This window comes from Octopus bimaculoides, chromosome 28 (assembly GCF_046866305.1).
Source record: "Octopus bimaculoides isolate indiv1 chromosome 28, ASM4686630v1, whole genome shotgun sequence".
In the NCBI taxonomy this organism is placed as follows: Eukaryota; Metazoa; Mollusca; class Cephalopoda; order Octopoda; family Octopodidae; genus Octopus; species Octopus bimaculoides.
In genome coordinates, this window is record NC_142955.1 from 12,605,280 (window position 1) to 12,619,318 (window position 14,039).

Consider the following 14,039-nt stretch of genomic DNA (forward strand, 5'->3'; position numbering starts at 1 on the left):
TGTAATCTTCGAAACATATGTTGGAAATAAAAGTATGCAGTTGCACAAATAAATAGATGAAATTTTAATAAGTAGGATACATTAATATAATTTTTCTTAAATATTTTAACTGAGTAAGAAGATGGAAGAAATTCATGTTGTCGCTATTGTAGCTAAGAATAGACTACAACCTCTAAGAATCGCATGGAGCATAGTGGGGTCATAGTTTTGTAAGGGTTGTAATTCATTTCTAATTCATTTATTTCTTTATCAACTACTAAATCTAAGAATAGAAGACTATGTCCATTTTGACTAAAGGACAAGAGTGAGTTGACAGTTCATGGCTAGGTATGGTTATAAATGTTATCATATGTATCCCTTTTCCCCAGGGAGGAAATAAGACATTAGAAGTCGTCAGTTGGATATAAGTAACTGTCTGTAAAAAGATGCAGGGTAGGGGTAAACTTTAAATCATGATCTCAATTACCAGTTAAAGAGGCTGACACCAATAACCTAAGATGTTAATACAGAGGAAATTTTATTTAGGGGCACTATGGGGTAATGTTTATAAACAATATTGTTATGCTGTATAAAAATAAAATTTAAGAATTCCGAAAATGATATATCACAACCAAAATAGGCAAAAGGTGTGTATATATCAATTATAAACATTAAAAAGGAAGAATACATAGAATCAGTTTATTATCATGTACTTAATTAATTATTAGGCGGTTTCTTAAAGACTGCTTCCGGCTTTTACTTATGGAATAACTGGAAACATATACATGCTATCTATTAATTTTAAGCCATGAATCAGAAAAGTGTAAAAATGCATACAGATACACACATGCACACGCACGCACACACACACACATATATATGTGCATATATATATATATATATATATATATATATATATATATATATATATATATATATATATATATATATATATATATATATATATATATATATATATATATATATATATATATATATATTTGACAGGAAGGACAACAAAATAAAGAAAGAGACCTCGATATTATGCATATATATATATTTGACAGGAAGGACAACAAAATAAAGAAAGAGACCTCGATATTATGCAAATAGAGGAATTTAAAATATTTATTTAAAAATATTTATAAACATGCATAGTTTCCAAGTTGTATAAAAATATTTGACAATTTAAGATGATACATTACGATATGTACACGTACAGTATGATTTAACATATAATATACGCAGTTTTAGACGCGTTTTGACCTTGTCACTACACAGTCATTTCCCTTTGTTTTTAATGGTCATTTTTCACAGGAATTTTCAATTGGCCGGATAACTGAAGAGATGTTGGCGTGGGCTCCCACCCTGGCATCCGAAACTTGGAGTTTTATCATGGCTACTGAATAAGTGTCACATATTTTTACAGATATATATGTGCATATATATATATATATATATATATATATATATATATATATATATATATATATATATATATATATATATATATACATATACAAATATTTATATGCTTATATGGATATAGTACAAAAATCTCGTGTAGACTTAAGTAACTGAAAAATATCAATTTAAGAACAAGAAAAATAACAATTTATAAGGGATAAGTAAGGATATCAAAATAAGAAAACAAAATAATAAGAATTTATAGAAAATGATAAGAAATATATATAATTCTGCATATAAAGAGAGAGGGGATTAAAGTCAGAGGCAGGGAAAAGATAAAGGTAACCCGAAAAGAGTGGGTAATATGTATGGAAGTAGTGAGGGCAGTTAAAGGTATTCAGACTGAAGTGGCTTTATATTACATGTTTCTAGTTTCTAGGGGGTATATGATTTAGTCAAAAGGAAACTTACATAAAGTCACCACAAGTATATATAATATGATCAGTGGGGTAGAACATCATAGAAAGGAAAACAGTGTAATCACCAAAATGTGATGAAGTCAGACAAACTAGGCAGGGTTATCATGGGATAATATTACATATAGCTCACCGCATATCCCAACACAGAGCATATAACATATGTAGTGCAATATAATCTATACTATAAATTGCAGTGTTCTTGATTGCTTGCTTGCTGCTTGATTGATTGATTGAGTGTCGGCAGATTCACTCGAGAACGGTGCAGTGGAATCGCGTGAAATTCAGCACAGAGCGGCAGCATGGTCCGCTCATGTTCAGGAGATTTTTATTGCCCTCCAACTCCCATGGTTACCGAGATAATCGATTATTACTTTTTAAGATAGGAATATCCTATTCAAAGTGGGGAGGGCGATTTTGTTGCCTTTCCCATGCGCGAAATTTTACGAAAAACCAGCACAATAAAGATTATTTTTTTCCAGGTAATGTGGCTGAGTTTGTTTTTCGAAAATTTTAATCAGGGGCACAGAAAAAAAAATAATTTCAATTTTTTGTGCATTAAAAAAAAAAGCTTTTCCGTATTGAGAGAAACGGACTCTGCACAATTGTATCCATCCGGGAACGCGTTTTCAATAATTGAAATTCACAATTCTAATCAGTGTACATGAACGTCCAGCCTATGATTGATCTTGAACAGTTTCGATTAACATTCTTGTGTGGCCAATACAACAACCGCACTACCATATATTTTTCTTTTAAGGCGAGGTTATACCACAAATAAGGTTCCGTGACTACATGGGGCTATGGGTACACACGTGAAGTTAGTTTTACAATATAGACCCGCAAAATCCTTAGCATCGTATTGTTTTGGGGTTGTTCTTACTTTTTTTTTGTTTTTGGAATTTTTGTGTTCTTTATTTTTAGTTCTTTTTATTATTCAAAATATACATAGGAAATAGCTTTTAACCAAATCCACCACACTGCCCGAGTGAAATCGGGAAAAACAGCTAGTTCATTATATAACATAATATGATTTTTTATATTTACTACTGGAGGGTAAGTTTACAACGGATACGACCCCAAAATTAATTTCCATCAACAAAATTTCAAGTATGGTAACTGTAATTGTTAGTTTTGAAAATACTTAAATATTTGGGTGACTCTATGCATGGTACCCTTAGGTCTAATCTATTATTAATCAGATTGTTCTTGTCCCTATACTTACAAATCTCATAAATTTACATAGAGTACAGCTCACACCCATATAAGGCTGCGCTCTCCGCATTATATCCCATTGTAGGTTAAACCCGGTCCCGCTTTCCTTCAGTTCCCAAACCTAACTAGATAAAGACGTACTATTAGCTTTATGTTTGAGTCTAAAAGAATTTCTTCCATCTTACTCTGTTAAAATATTTAAGAAAAATTGTATTAATGCGTCCTACCTGTTGACATTCCATTTATTTATTAGTGCAGCTGAAGATAGTACTGCATTTATATTGATGTAATGAATACATTGTTCAATTAAATGCAGCCGCTTGAAACGGTTGTACTGCATTACTACTTGATATCCTGTTGCTTATTTTGGTTTTATCCACCTTATTTCGAGCTGTGCGGATAATATCGGAATTATATATATATATATATATATATATATATATATATATCCCTCTTACTTCTTTGGAGTAGAGTGCACATATATTTTGAAACATATGTAGGAATTAAAGGAACTTATTGATTATATGTGTTTTGCTCCATTTATTATTTTTCTTCATATATATATATATATATATATATATATATATATACATACACACGCACGCACGCACACACACACACACACACACACACACACAATATATATATATATATATATATATATATATATATATATATATATATATATATATATATATATATATATATATACATATATATTTGCATGTGCGTGTCTTTGGTGTCTGTGTTTCTTTCCCAACTTCGCTTGACAACTGATGTTGGTGCGTTTACGTACCCGTAACTTAGCGGTTCGACAGAAGAAACCAATAGAATAAGCACCAGGTTTACAGAGAATAAGTTCAAGGGGTCGATTTCTTCTACAAAAACACGGTGCTCCAGCAGATGAGTGAAACAAGTAAAATAATATAAAAGAATACAAAAGTCAATTCACTTCGTCTTGGCTTAACAGTCCTCACCGTTTGTTTTTACTGTTTTGTTCTTACTGTCCTGTTTTTGTTAACACTTTCACCCTCCGCAAAAAATCCCAAATTTTATGTAATTTGCTTTGCGGGAAGGACTGTTTTAACGAAGTCACGCGTCTTGTCCTTACTTTCGAAAGGCGGAGTAGATAAAACAAGGGATCACTGATAAAGAGAATGTTCTTAATGTTGCGTATCTCGCTTCTCTGTTTGTTTTTTTCATTGTTCGAAAAAAAAAAACGTTCGTTTTCTATGTTTTTGTTTTCTATGTACTCGTTTCCCATTCTGTCTAGGATTTTTTTTTGATGTCCTGTACCCATATATGCATGTATATATACATATATATGTAGGTATGTACATACATGCATGTATATATGTATATATGCATATATATATATATATATATATATATATATATATATATATATATATATATATATATATATATATATATATATATATATATATATATATTTATATATATATATATATGATAATATTAGGGATAAAAATCCAAATTTACAAGGAAAAATTCAATTTAATTTGATTTTTCAAAATTAAAATTAAATTAAATTTCACAATATATAATAAACGATTACGGCTTATATAATCTGAAATATAATCTGTACCGAAAATATAAATAAATTCTTAAAATCCATAAATAGATGTATAATTAACATTTAGGTGCCTTTTAGTATATGTATCTCCGGTGAATCCTATTTAGAGAATGGATATAATATTAATTTTCTGTCGTGGAAATGACTAGTGATTCCAATGATATAAATCAGTGTGGTTGTATATATCTAGAACATATATATGGTTAGGCATATTTGAGGTAAAAAACGTATAATTCATAACAAGATTAGACCGCTGGTGCTAAAGGAAATAAGGCGGAAACTGTGTCTGTCAATGAAAGTATAAATTTACTAGAAAATAAAATGAATTACATTCCCTTATATTTCCAACAAAATGAAATTGTTGGTTAATTTTATTACGTTGGGTTACATCAATAATCATAGGAGATAACTCTACTGGCCCTGATGATGAAAGGGAGATAATCTTGAAAACATTTTCACATGGAAATATGCTTCATACAAAGTCTCAAATTGTACGCAAACTTGTATGTGTGATTTATTAAAACAAAAGCAGAGATTGAAGAATTATTTCATTTTTTTCATAGGTTCCTCCTTGCTTTTCGATGCATTTCTTCTAGCAGTCAACAAGCTTTCTTATTCCATCGGAGAGGAAGGTTTTCGGCTGGTCATGCAGTTATTTATGCACCGCTTGCAGCGTTTATTCGTCCATAGCAAACCGACGACCTCGTAAAGCACTAATTCCCCAAACTTTTCGGGGCTGCCGTCCCCTTGAGACCTCGGCCACGTTCCTTGCGCCTCTCTTACTCACCAGCACAAGCATAGACCACTTTCTACAGCAAACTTCAAAACAACGGTATTTCACAAATAAAACTTAACCTAATTAGCCCATTATTTTGTTCTTACATCCATAATCACATTTTAGCCACCCCGTTATCGCCCCACTTTTCTTCAACGCCTCACCTCTGTATCATGTAGCACTCCCAGTGCGGCAGTAGCACCCACTTTGGGAACTACTGTCGTAAGGAACATTTGATTGGTCCAAAGAGAGGATAGTCGGAAGAGGCGAGATCTGGATTAAATGGAGGATGTTCCAACAACTCGAAATCCAATTTTCAGTTGTTTCAACAAGGATGTGGGTGGCTGAATATGGGCGTGCATTGTCTTACAATAATAACATTTGATGTAACAATAGACATCGGCGTTTGGTACAAATTGCTGGTTTCCCTTTGTTAACCAACCTTTCACAGTAGACCCCCTTTTAAAGGACAATGTTGCAATATAGACCTTTTTTCATCCCCCCCAAAACGCTTAGTATCACATTTTTCTGCGGAAGGTTGAATCTTGAATTTCTTTTCCGTTGGCGATTCGTGGCGTTTCCACTTCATACCCTACTTTTTGGATTCTGGCTCAAAGTTATGGGCCCCGATTTCATCATTCGTGTCTACTCTCCCTCAAAACAATTTTGGCTTCATCGCAGTAGCGTTCGAGTTAGAATTGACAAATCTCCACAAGATTGCGCTTATTCACATCGGTAAGCTCTCTTGGCGCCCTTCTCGTACTAACTCCGCCGAACCGAAGCTTGTCGCGGATGATTTCGTTTGCAGAACCATAATAATTTGCAGAGAACAAGCCATCTCATCGACGGGCAATCGTTGGTTTGCCAGAAGCATTTCTCCAGATTGTTGAATCTCCACGTCACTGGTGAAGGTTAATGGGCGTCTCCTGATTACTCTTCGTGTTTCACGCTTGTCCGGCCATTTAAAACTTCTCGTTCTTCTCGTAAATACTTCTGCGCTGTAGAGCGCTGTTCCTGTATTGTATTGAAAGCCTGCGAAAAATTTCAGCCTCTGACACACATTCAGGTTAAAGAAGCAGTTTCACTGATCCCTATTTTACTTTGGTGCACACTTCCAGAAGAGCGGCCATGTTTGCTCTGTAACACAAGAATGAAAACTGGAGAGATCAAAGTGAAACGTCGGTCACGAAATCAAAAGAGTTCCACCCTTTAACACGCCACTGACGAAGCTAGTGCGACCAACCTAAAGAATGTTTCGGCGAAACGGAGGATATTTTTTTCATTTTCCTTTGTGCAATTAGTATCATTGTTCTGATCTCTATGATTTGCTGACAGCTTTCCGCCACAACACAGAGACAAAACCTCAGATATCTACACACACGCACAACGCACGCGCGCGCATACAAGTACAAACGCGCGCGCGCACACACACACACACACACACACACACACACACACACACACACACACACACACACACACACACACACACACAATATCTGGTTTATTAGCTTTGATGGTCCGGTCTGTACATACTGGAAAGTCCCAAAGAATCATTACATTTTCTCCCTCAGTTACTACCTCAGGATGGTGCTTGTACCATTTATTATTATCATTATTATCATTATTATTATTATTATTATTATTACTATTATTACTATTATTATTATTATTATTCAGTAGTCTAATTTTGATCACGTACTTTCACTGCACTACCGAGCGCAGTAGGATGTGTGCAGTGCCAAGTAGTGCCTAGTATTTTCTGTATGTTATATGTACTTGCTAGTCCTGATGTTTTTGTTATGTATTTGTCCGAATATTTTTTTTATCGTATCTAGGAATTGTTTCTGTTTTTAAACTTCACATTTGAGTTACCTCTATTTCCAGGTCTTTGTATTTTGAAAGTTTCTCCATTTCTTTTAGAGAAACGCTGTCATCTGTTGGTATTGATACATCGATTAGAAATCATTTTCTTTCTTGATGATCTCTGACAATTATATCCGGCCTATTGGTCTTAATATTTCTATCTGTGTGCATTGGCATAGTCCATATTTTGGTTGCTTCCTCGTTTTCTGTGACCTTTTCTGGCGTGTGACTATACCATCTATTTTCTGTTGTTATTCCATAGTGTTGGCACAGCTTCCAGTATATATAGGTCCCAAATCTGTCGTGTCTGTGAATATATTCCTTCTTAGCCAGGACTGGGCAGCCAGAGACTATATGGTTTATTGTTTCTTGTTCATCTCCACATATTCTGTTGTTTTGGGTAATTACATGTTTTGGGTAATTCTAGTGGGGATGTTTTGGTATTGTGTTGCCATTAAAAGCCCTTCAGTCTCTGCTTTGGGTCTTGAGCTTCTCAGCCATTGTCAGGATTTTGCTTTTTCTATTTCTTTTGCGTATAGTTTAACTCAGTATTTGCCCGAAAGGGACTTTTCTTACCATCGTATTATCATAATCCGGTGCTGTTCCAGTTTTAGTTGGGATTTCATTTGTTTTACAGTTTTTGTTGTTTCTTCTTTTTCTTCATAGTCGTTAGGTACGATGACTTCTCTTTTTTGCATCAGTTAGCTTCGTTAATGTCCTGGAAACAGTTTTTTTCTGTTTTGTTTATGTTTTGTGGGTATTGTGTTAGTTTTTTTCTTTTTTTTACAATTTTTGTAATTGTGCCGTTTGTATATATTGGCAGGTGCTTAACTCCTTAATTTTTAAGATCCCATAAATTAATTGTGACTTTTTCTTGTGACATTTTTTTTCCTAGCCAAAATTGTGAGTTTATTACCGTGGCTTTTTTTATTCCTGTGACTTCATTACCGGTCACCGGTTTTACACTTCTTTCTATATTCTGTAACTGTCACAATATCGAAACATTTCTCATGGCACCTGCACACAATTTATAAATGCTTACATTTCTTTTTTTTTTTCGTGATTTTTTCACGGGTCCAGCTAGTTATTATTATTATTATTGTTTTATGTTTGACTTTTGCTTTGCATTTGTACAAGTTGGATCCAGGTCTCACCCAGAGACCTCAAGAGACAACAAGTTAGAAGTTCATGTAGGTGTTATGCCTAGGGTACCATATATTTGGATTTGTACATAATGTTGTTCTAGGGAATGTTTAAGAAACCATAAGAAAATTATGTGTGTTTTAAAATTTGAGATCACATAGACAGTATTTTACGTAGGATATGGGCAGTTCCCATGAGCACTATCTTTTGAACTTCCGCCATTTTGAGGTTTCCTGGTATCTGAGCTAGGTAGTAATCAGCCCGTTTAGCTGTCATTCCCAGGGCACCTATGACAATAGGTATTGTTTTAGTCTTCAGGTTCCACATTTTGCTAATTTCTATTTCAAGATCTTTATATTTGCTCAGCTTTTGGTAGGTCTTGACAGATACGTTTGTATCGATTGGGACAGTCATATCAATGAGGAGGCATGATTTTTGTCTGAAGTCTTTCAGTATGATGTCTGGCCTATTTGCATCTTATTATTATTATTATTATTATTATTATTATTATTATTATTATTATTATTATTATTATTGAGCTGGCAGAATCGTTAGCACGCCGGGCAAGATGCTTAGCAGCATTTGGTTCGTCTTTAATGATTTGGTTCTCTTCCGACAGAGAGCACTCCATCGGTTACGATGATGAGGGTCCTAGCTGATACTATCAACGGAACAGCTTGCTCGTGAAATTAACGTGCAAGTGACTGAGTCCTCAGGGAGATTCAGCGTGACGCAGAATGTGACAAGGTTGGCTCTTTGAAATACAGGTACTACTCATTTTTGCCAGCTGAGTGGACCGGAGCAACGTGAAATAAAGTGCCTTGCTTAAGCACACAACACACCGCCGAGAATTAAACACATGATCTTACGATTGTGATCCGAATGCCTTAACCAGTAAGCCATGCGCCTTCACATATGATACAACCTTTAGTTAAATTGCATATATCTGCCACGTAAATAAGCGTGAATATTTCACGGGATTGCACTTATGCGCATGCGTTAAGTGATAGGTGACATGAAAAAAAAATTAGCTCAACTAAAACAAAATATACTTTTCACGATCCAACCACTCCCCCACCCAAATATATATACATATACACACATGCACACACATACATAAAAATCACACAAACAGGAATATGCAGAATACATGCATACATACATGCAAACACACACACATACATACATACATACATACACACACATACATACATATATGCATATGCACACACACACAGACATACATACACACATATATGCATGCATACATACACACACACATGCGCAAAAACAGAACGCAGTGTGAATAACGGACAGAGTCAAGACTCTTGAAAAGGTTGTAAGACGCAACGAAAATTTTAGGAAAATAAAAATAAGAAATAAGTGGAAATTTTACCGGTGAGTGTGTTAAATTTTAAGGCACAATAAGAAAATGACTCTCCCCAGACACAACAGAATATGCTTCAACACACGAAATCACATAAAAAATCTTGCAAACCAAATCCAAAAACAATATATATATATATATATATATATATAATTTTACTTGTTTCAGTCATTTGACTGCGATCATGCTGGAGCACCGCCTTTAGTCGAACAAATCAACTCCAGGACTTATTCTGTGTAAGCCTAGTACTTATTCTATTGGTCTCTTTTGCCGAATCGCTAAGTTACGGGGACGTAACCACTCCAACATCGGTTGTCAATCGATGTTAGGGGTACAAACACACACACACATATATACATATACATATACGACGGGCTTCTTTCAGTTTCCGCCTACCAAATCCACTCACAAGGCTTTGGCTGGCCCGAGGGTATAGTAGATAACACTTGCCCAAGGTGCCATGCAGAGATACTGAACCCGGAACCATGTGGTTGGTAAGCCACTCCTGCGCATATATATATATATATATATATATATATATATATATATATATATATAACGTTATCTTCGTATATAAGTTAGAAGCACCGATTATTTGGATGGGGTATGTAAAAACATGTGAGAAGTTGGTGAAAACTTTTTGTGTCGGTGATTGAATATCAGTAATTAAGGTAAATGAAGAGCGATAGGAGTCGTGTGTTTGTCATAAAATGAAGAAATAAATCATTTGACATTGCCAATTATCAACGGTTAAAATTGATTGCCTACCGAGTCAGAAATACGAACCTGATCTTGTTGCTTCATTAACGTTGATAAACTTGAATGCTTTTTTCTATAAAGATAGTTTTCAATACTCCGACGTTCAATGTTTAGTTTTAAAATCGCTTTATCTACAGAATGTCTCAACATCCCATTACCAGGTATTAATACCGAAACATGACCACTACAAACACCACCACAACAGCTTTACTAATATCGAGACAACTTCAATAACTACTCAGGCGTATTTTCTGTATGTTTAGTGTGGCTCATGTCTTTATTCAGATTTTTTTCCTTCTTAGCAGTTAAAGAAAATGTATTAAAAGCTTGATATATTTTCACTTCAGAAGAGAAATACTGGCATACTAGTAAACAAGGTTGATCTGGTTGGATGGTACTGACAGCAGTAGACAGTCTGTGAGTTTTGATCATTTATGGAAAAACTTCAGTCTGCAAGTAATGCTGATAAGAGGACTTAGGACTGAGAGCAGTGGGCAGTACTGGCATTTCTGAATTATCCTGATATCTGTAGACTCTGCAACAAGTGGTTAACAGAGGAAGGCATTGGCAGCAGAAGACAGTAGGGCAAGCAGAGACAATTTGTTACAGAACTGAACAGTCCCGACATCAATCCATAATACAACCACCTGAAGCTTCGGGGCGGCTCCTAACCTCAGTCAAAGTAAGTCCTTTTTTCTCACACACTTCCATGTCCATGTCTGTGTGTGTGTGTGTGTTAAGAATATTTTGTGTGTACATTGTGAAGTAATACAAGTTTGTGTTGTTTAAAGACGAGATCAATCCTGATGTATACCAAAAGTGACCTGTTTTTTATGTTATTTTTTTTTTAAATCTAGACATAATGTATTTACGCGTATATCTGCTCCTGTTACTATGTGTCAGGTAACCCCAACCGAGAAAATTCATGGCTGACGCTATCTCATCTGTGACCATGCCAGAGCACAATACAAGATTCTCATGGCAATCGGAGGTTGCCATTTTGAATGCGAACCTTTGTTAACTTGACAACAAGGTCAAGGTGAGCTCTGATTGGCTGTATGCAAAAGAGTTCATTACAGTTGTCCGGAACTCCAGTGGGAAAAAAATTCCGCATCCCGTCCTTATACATGCACATGCACGCGTGCACACACAAACGCACACGCATACACACGCACACGCATACACATGCACACGCATACACACGCACGCGCGCACACACGCACGCGCACACACATGTATATACGCACGCGCATATATTCATTTATATAGATATATGTATATATATATATATATGTATGTATGTATATATATGTATATAAATACATACATACATATAAATTCATATATGTGCGTGCGTATATGCACAGACGCACACATATTTACTTACTTACTTACTTACTTGTTTCAGTCATTTGACTGCAGCCATGCTGGAGCACCGCCTTTAGTCGAGAAAATCGACCCCAGGACTTATTGTTTGTAAGCCTAGTACTTATTCTATCGGTCTCTTTTTGCCGAACCGCTAAGTTACGGGGACGTAAACTCACCAGCATCGGTTGTCAAGCGATGGTGGGAGTGGACAAACACAGACACACAAACGCACATACATATATATATATATATATATATATATATATATATATATATATATATATATATATATATATACATATATACGACGGGCTTCTTTCAATTTCCGTCTACCAAATCCACTCACAAGGCTTTGGTGGGCCCGAGGGTATAGTAGAAGACACTTGCCCAAGGTGCCACGCAGTGGGACTGAACCTGGAACCATGTGGTTGATAAGCAAGCTACTTACCACACAGCACTAGACACGTAATCACAGGGATGTGAGTTTGAGTCACATGGCTGACCGCAGACAGATTTTTTTCCTATGAATATTTTATCCCGTTCATGCTATATTATTAGCATTATCCTGCGTTTGAGAATAAAATTATTTCCTTATCTAAATCTATTAATTAATCATCAGAAATTTAAAAATAAGTTATCAAAAATAATAGTAGTACATAATAAGATAATACAATAGATAGAATAATACAAAAATACGTTACATATTACAGTAAAATCTACCTATAACAATAAATTCACAGTAAAATTTGCTCGAGTTATTGCCAAGTCTTCACATTTATAGTCTTGACCCAATGCCTATTTTTTACATAATAAATTTGCCTACCATATATACTATTCTACTTTGCATAAAACTTTAGCTATTTTGGCACTCCTGGCTCTCATTTTCTAAGTATTTTAGTGTGTCAATATTTTAACAAAATGATGGTACCTTTTTTTAAATTATAATGCTACTTTGTAAATTAAAATCAAATCATTTTCAATATTCAAATTTTAATTTTAGCTGCAATATTTTAAGTAAAAAACTTCTTGTTCTGTACTTTACCAGATGTGATAACTTGTCCTGTACTTTTCCAGGTTTATAATCTTAAGAATATTATTTCTCTTGCTCGCGTTTTTCCATGTAATCCATGTTTTTTTCCAGGCTATGCTATTATGCTAATTAATAATATGTCAATTAGTGGTGTCGTTGATAATCTTTTCCTTACCTCAATGACGCCGGTGACATATATAAAAGTCCCCCTATAGAACTATATCCATAAAAATGTATAGAACTATATTATCACCCTCAAATTTGAGAAGCAAACTCTCATATCTTTTTCTTTGAAAACTTCATTGCATGAGATTGATACCGCGAAATTCCCTAAATTGAGATCTATCATTAATATAGTTTGTTTTTAAAATAATAAAGTTAAATATATTTAAATCCAATTTTTTGCCTTACTTATAACTTTTTCATGATATTTTACTTCATAACTTTTTTTATACAAATTTTTTTTGCATGGCAACAAAACTATAAAATGTTTCATGCTTTCTTTTGTCATTGAAGCTCAAATGAATATATTTTGCTTTTAAAATAAAAAAAAGTTATTTAGATCTAAACTTGATTGGTGGCGTTACTTACTCTTCTATAACGTTGCTAAAAAATTTTGAGGTAAGCGTTTTTCTATAAGATCAACTCTCAATTTTCTATTCCGAAATGTAGCTAGGGACCAGCCCTCTTCAAAAATGTTAGCAGTTTTCAATTTGGTTAAAAACTGAATTATCGACAAGTTCTGAAAGATGCTGCGTGTGAGTAAATTGTGGCCTTAAGAATATTATTCAACTACTACTATAGTTGCCTTACATATATATATATATATATATATATATATATATATATATATATATTATTCCGCTCCGACATCCGAAACTCGGAGTCTTATTATGGTTACCGAATAATTGTCACATATTATTTACAGATAAATGCCTCTATTTACATAATATCGAGGTCTCTTTCTCTCTTTTGTTGTCTTATTTTTTTCTATCAATATATATATATATATATATATATATATATATATATATATA

At 34.2% G+C, this 14,039-nt stretch overlaps 1 protein-coding gene across 1 annotated transcript in view; it reads right to left on the minus strand.

Annotated features, from left to right (window-relative positions):
* LOC106872447 (uncharacterized) overlaps positions 1 to 13,152 on the minus strand; it is a 33,995-nt gene extending 20,843 nt beyond the window's left edge. Inside the window, exon 1 of the mRNA XM_089343940.1 lies at positions 13,015 to 13,152. The gene's annotated coding sequence lies outside the window, so the exon portion shown is untranslated. The remainder of the gene's footprint in view (positions 1 to 13,014) is intronic.
* Between the last annotated feature and the right edge of the window lie 887 nt (positions 13,153 to 14,039).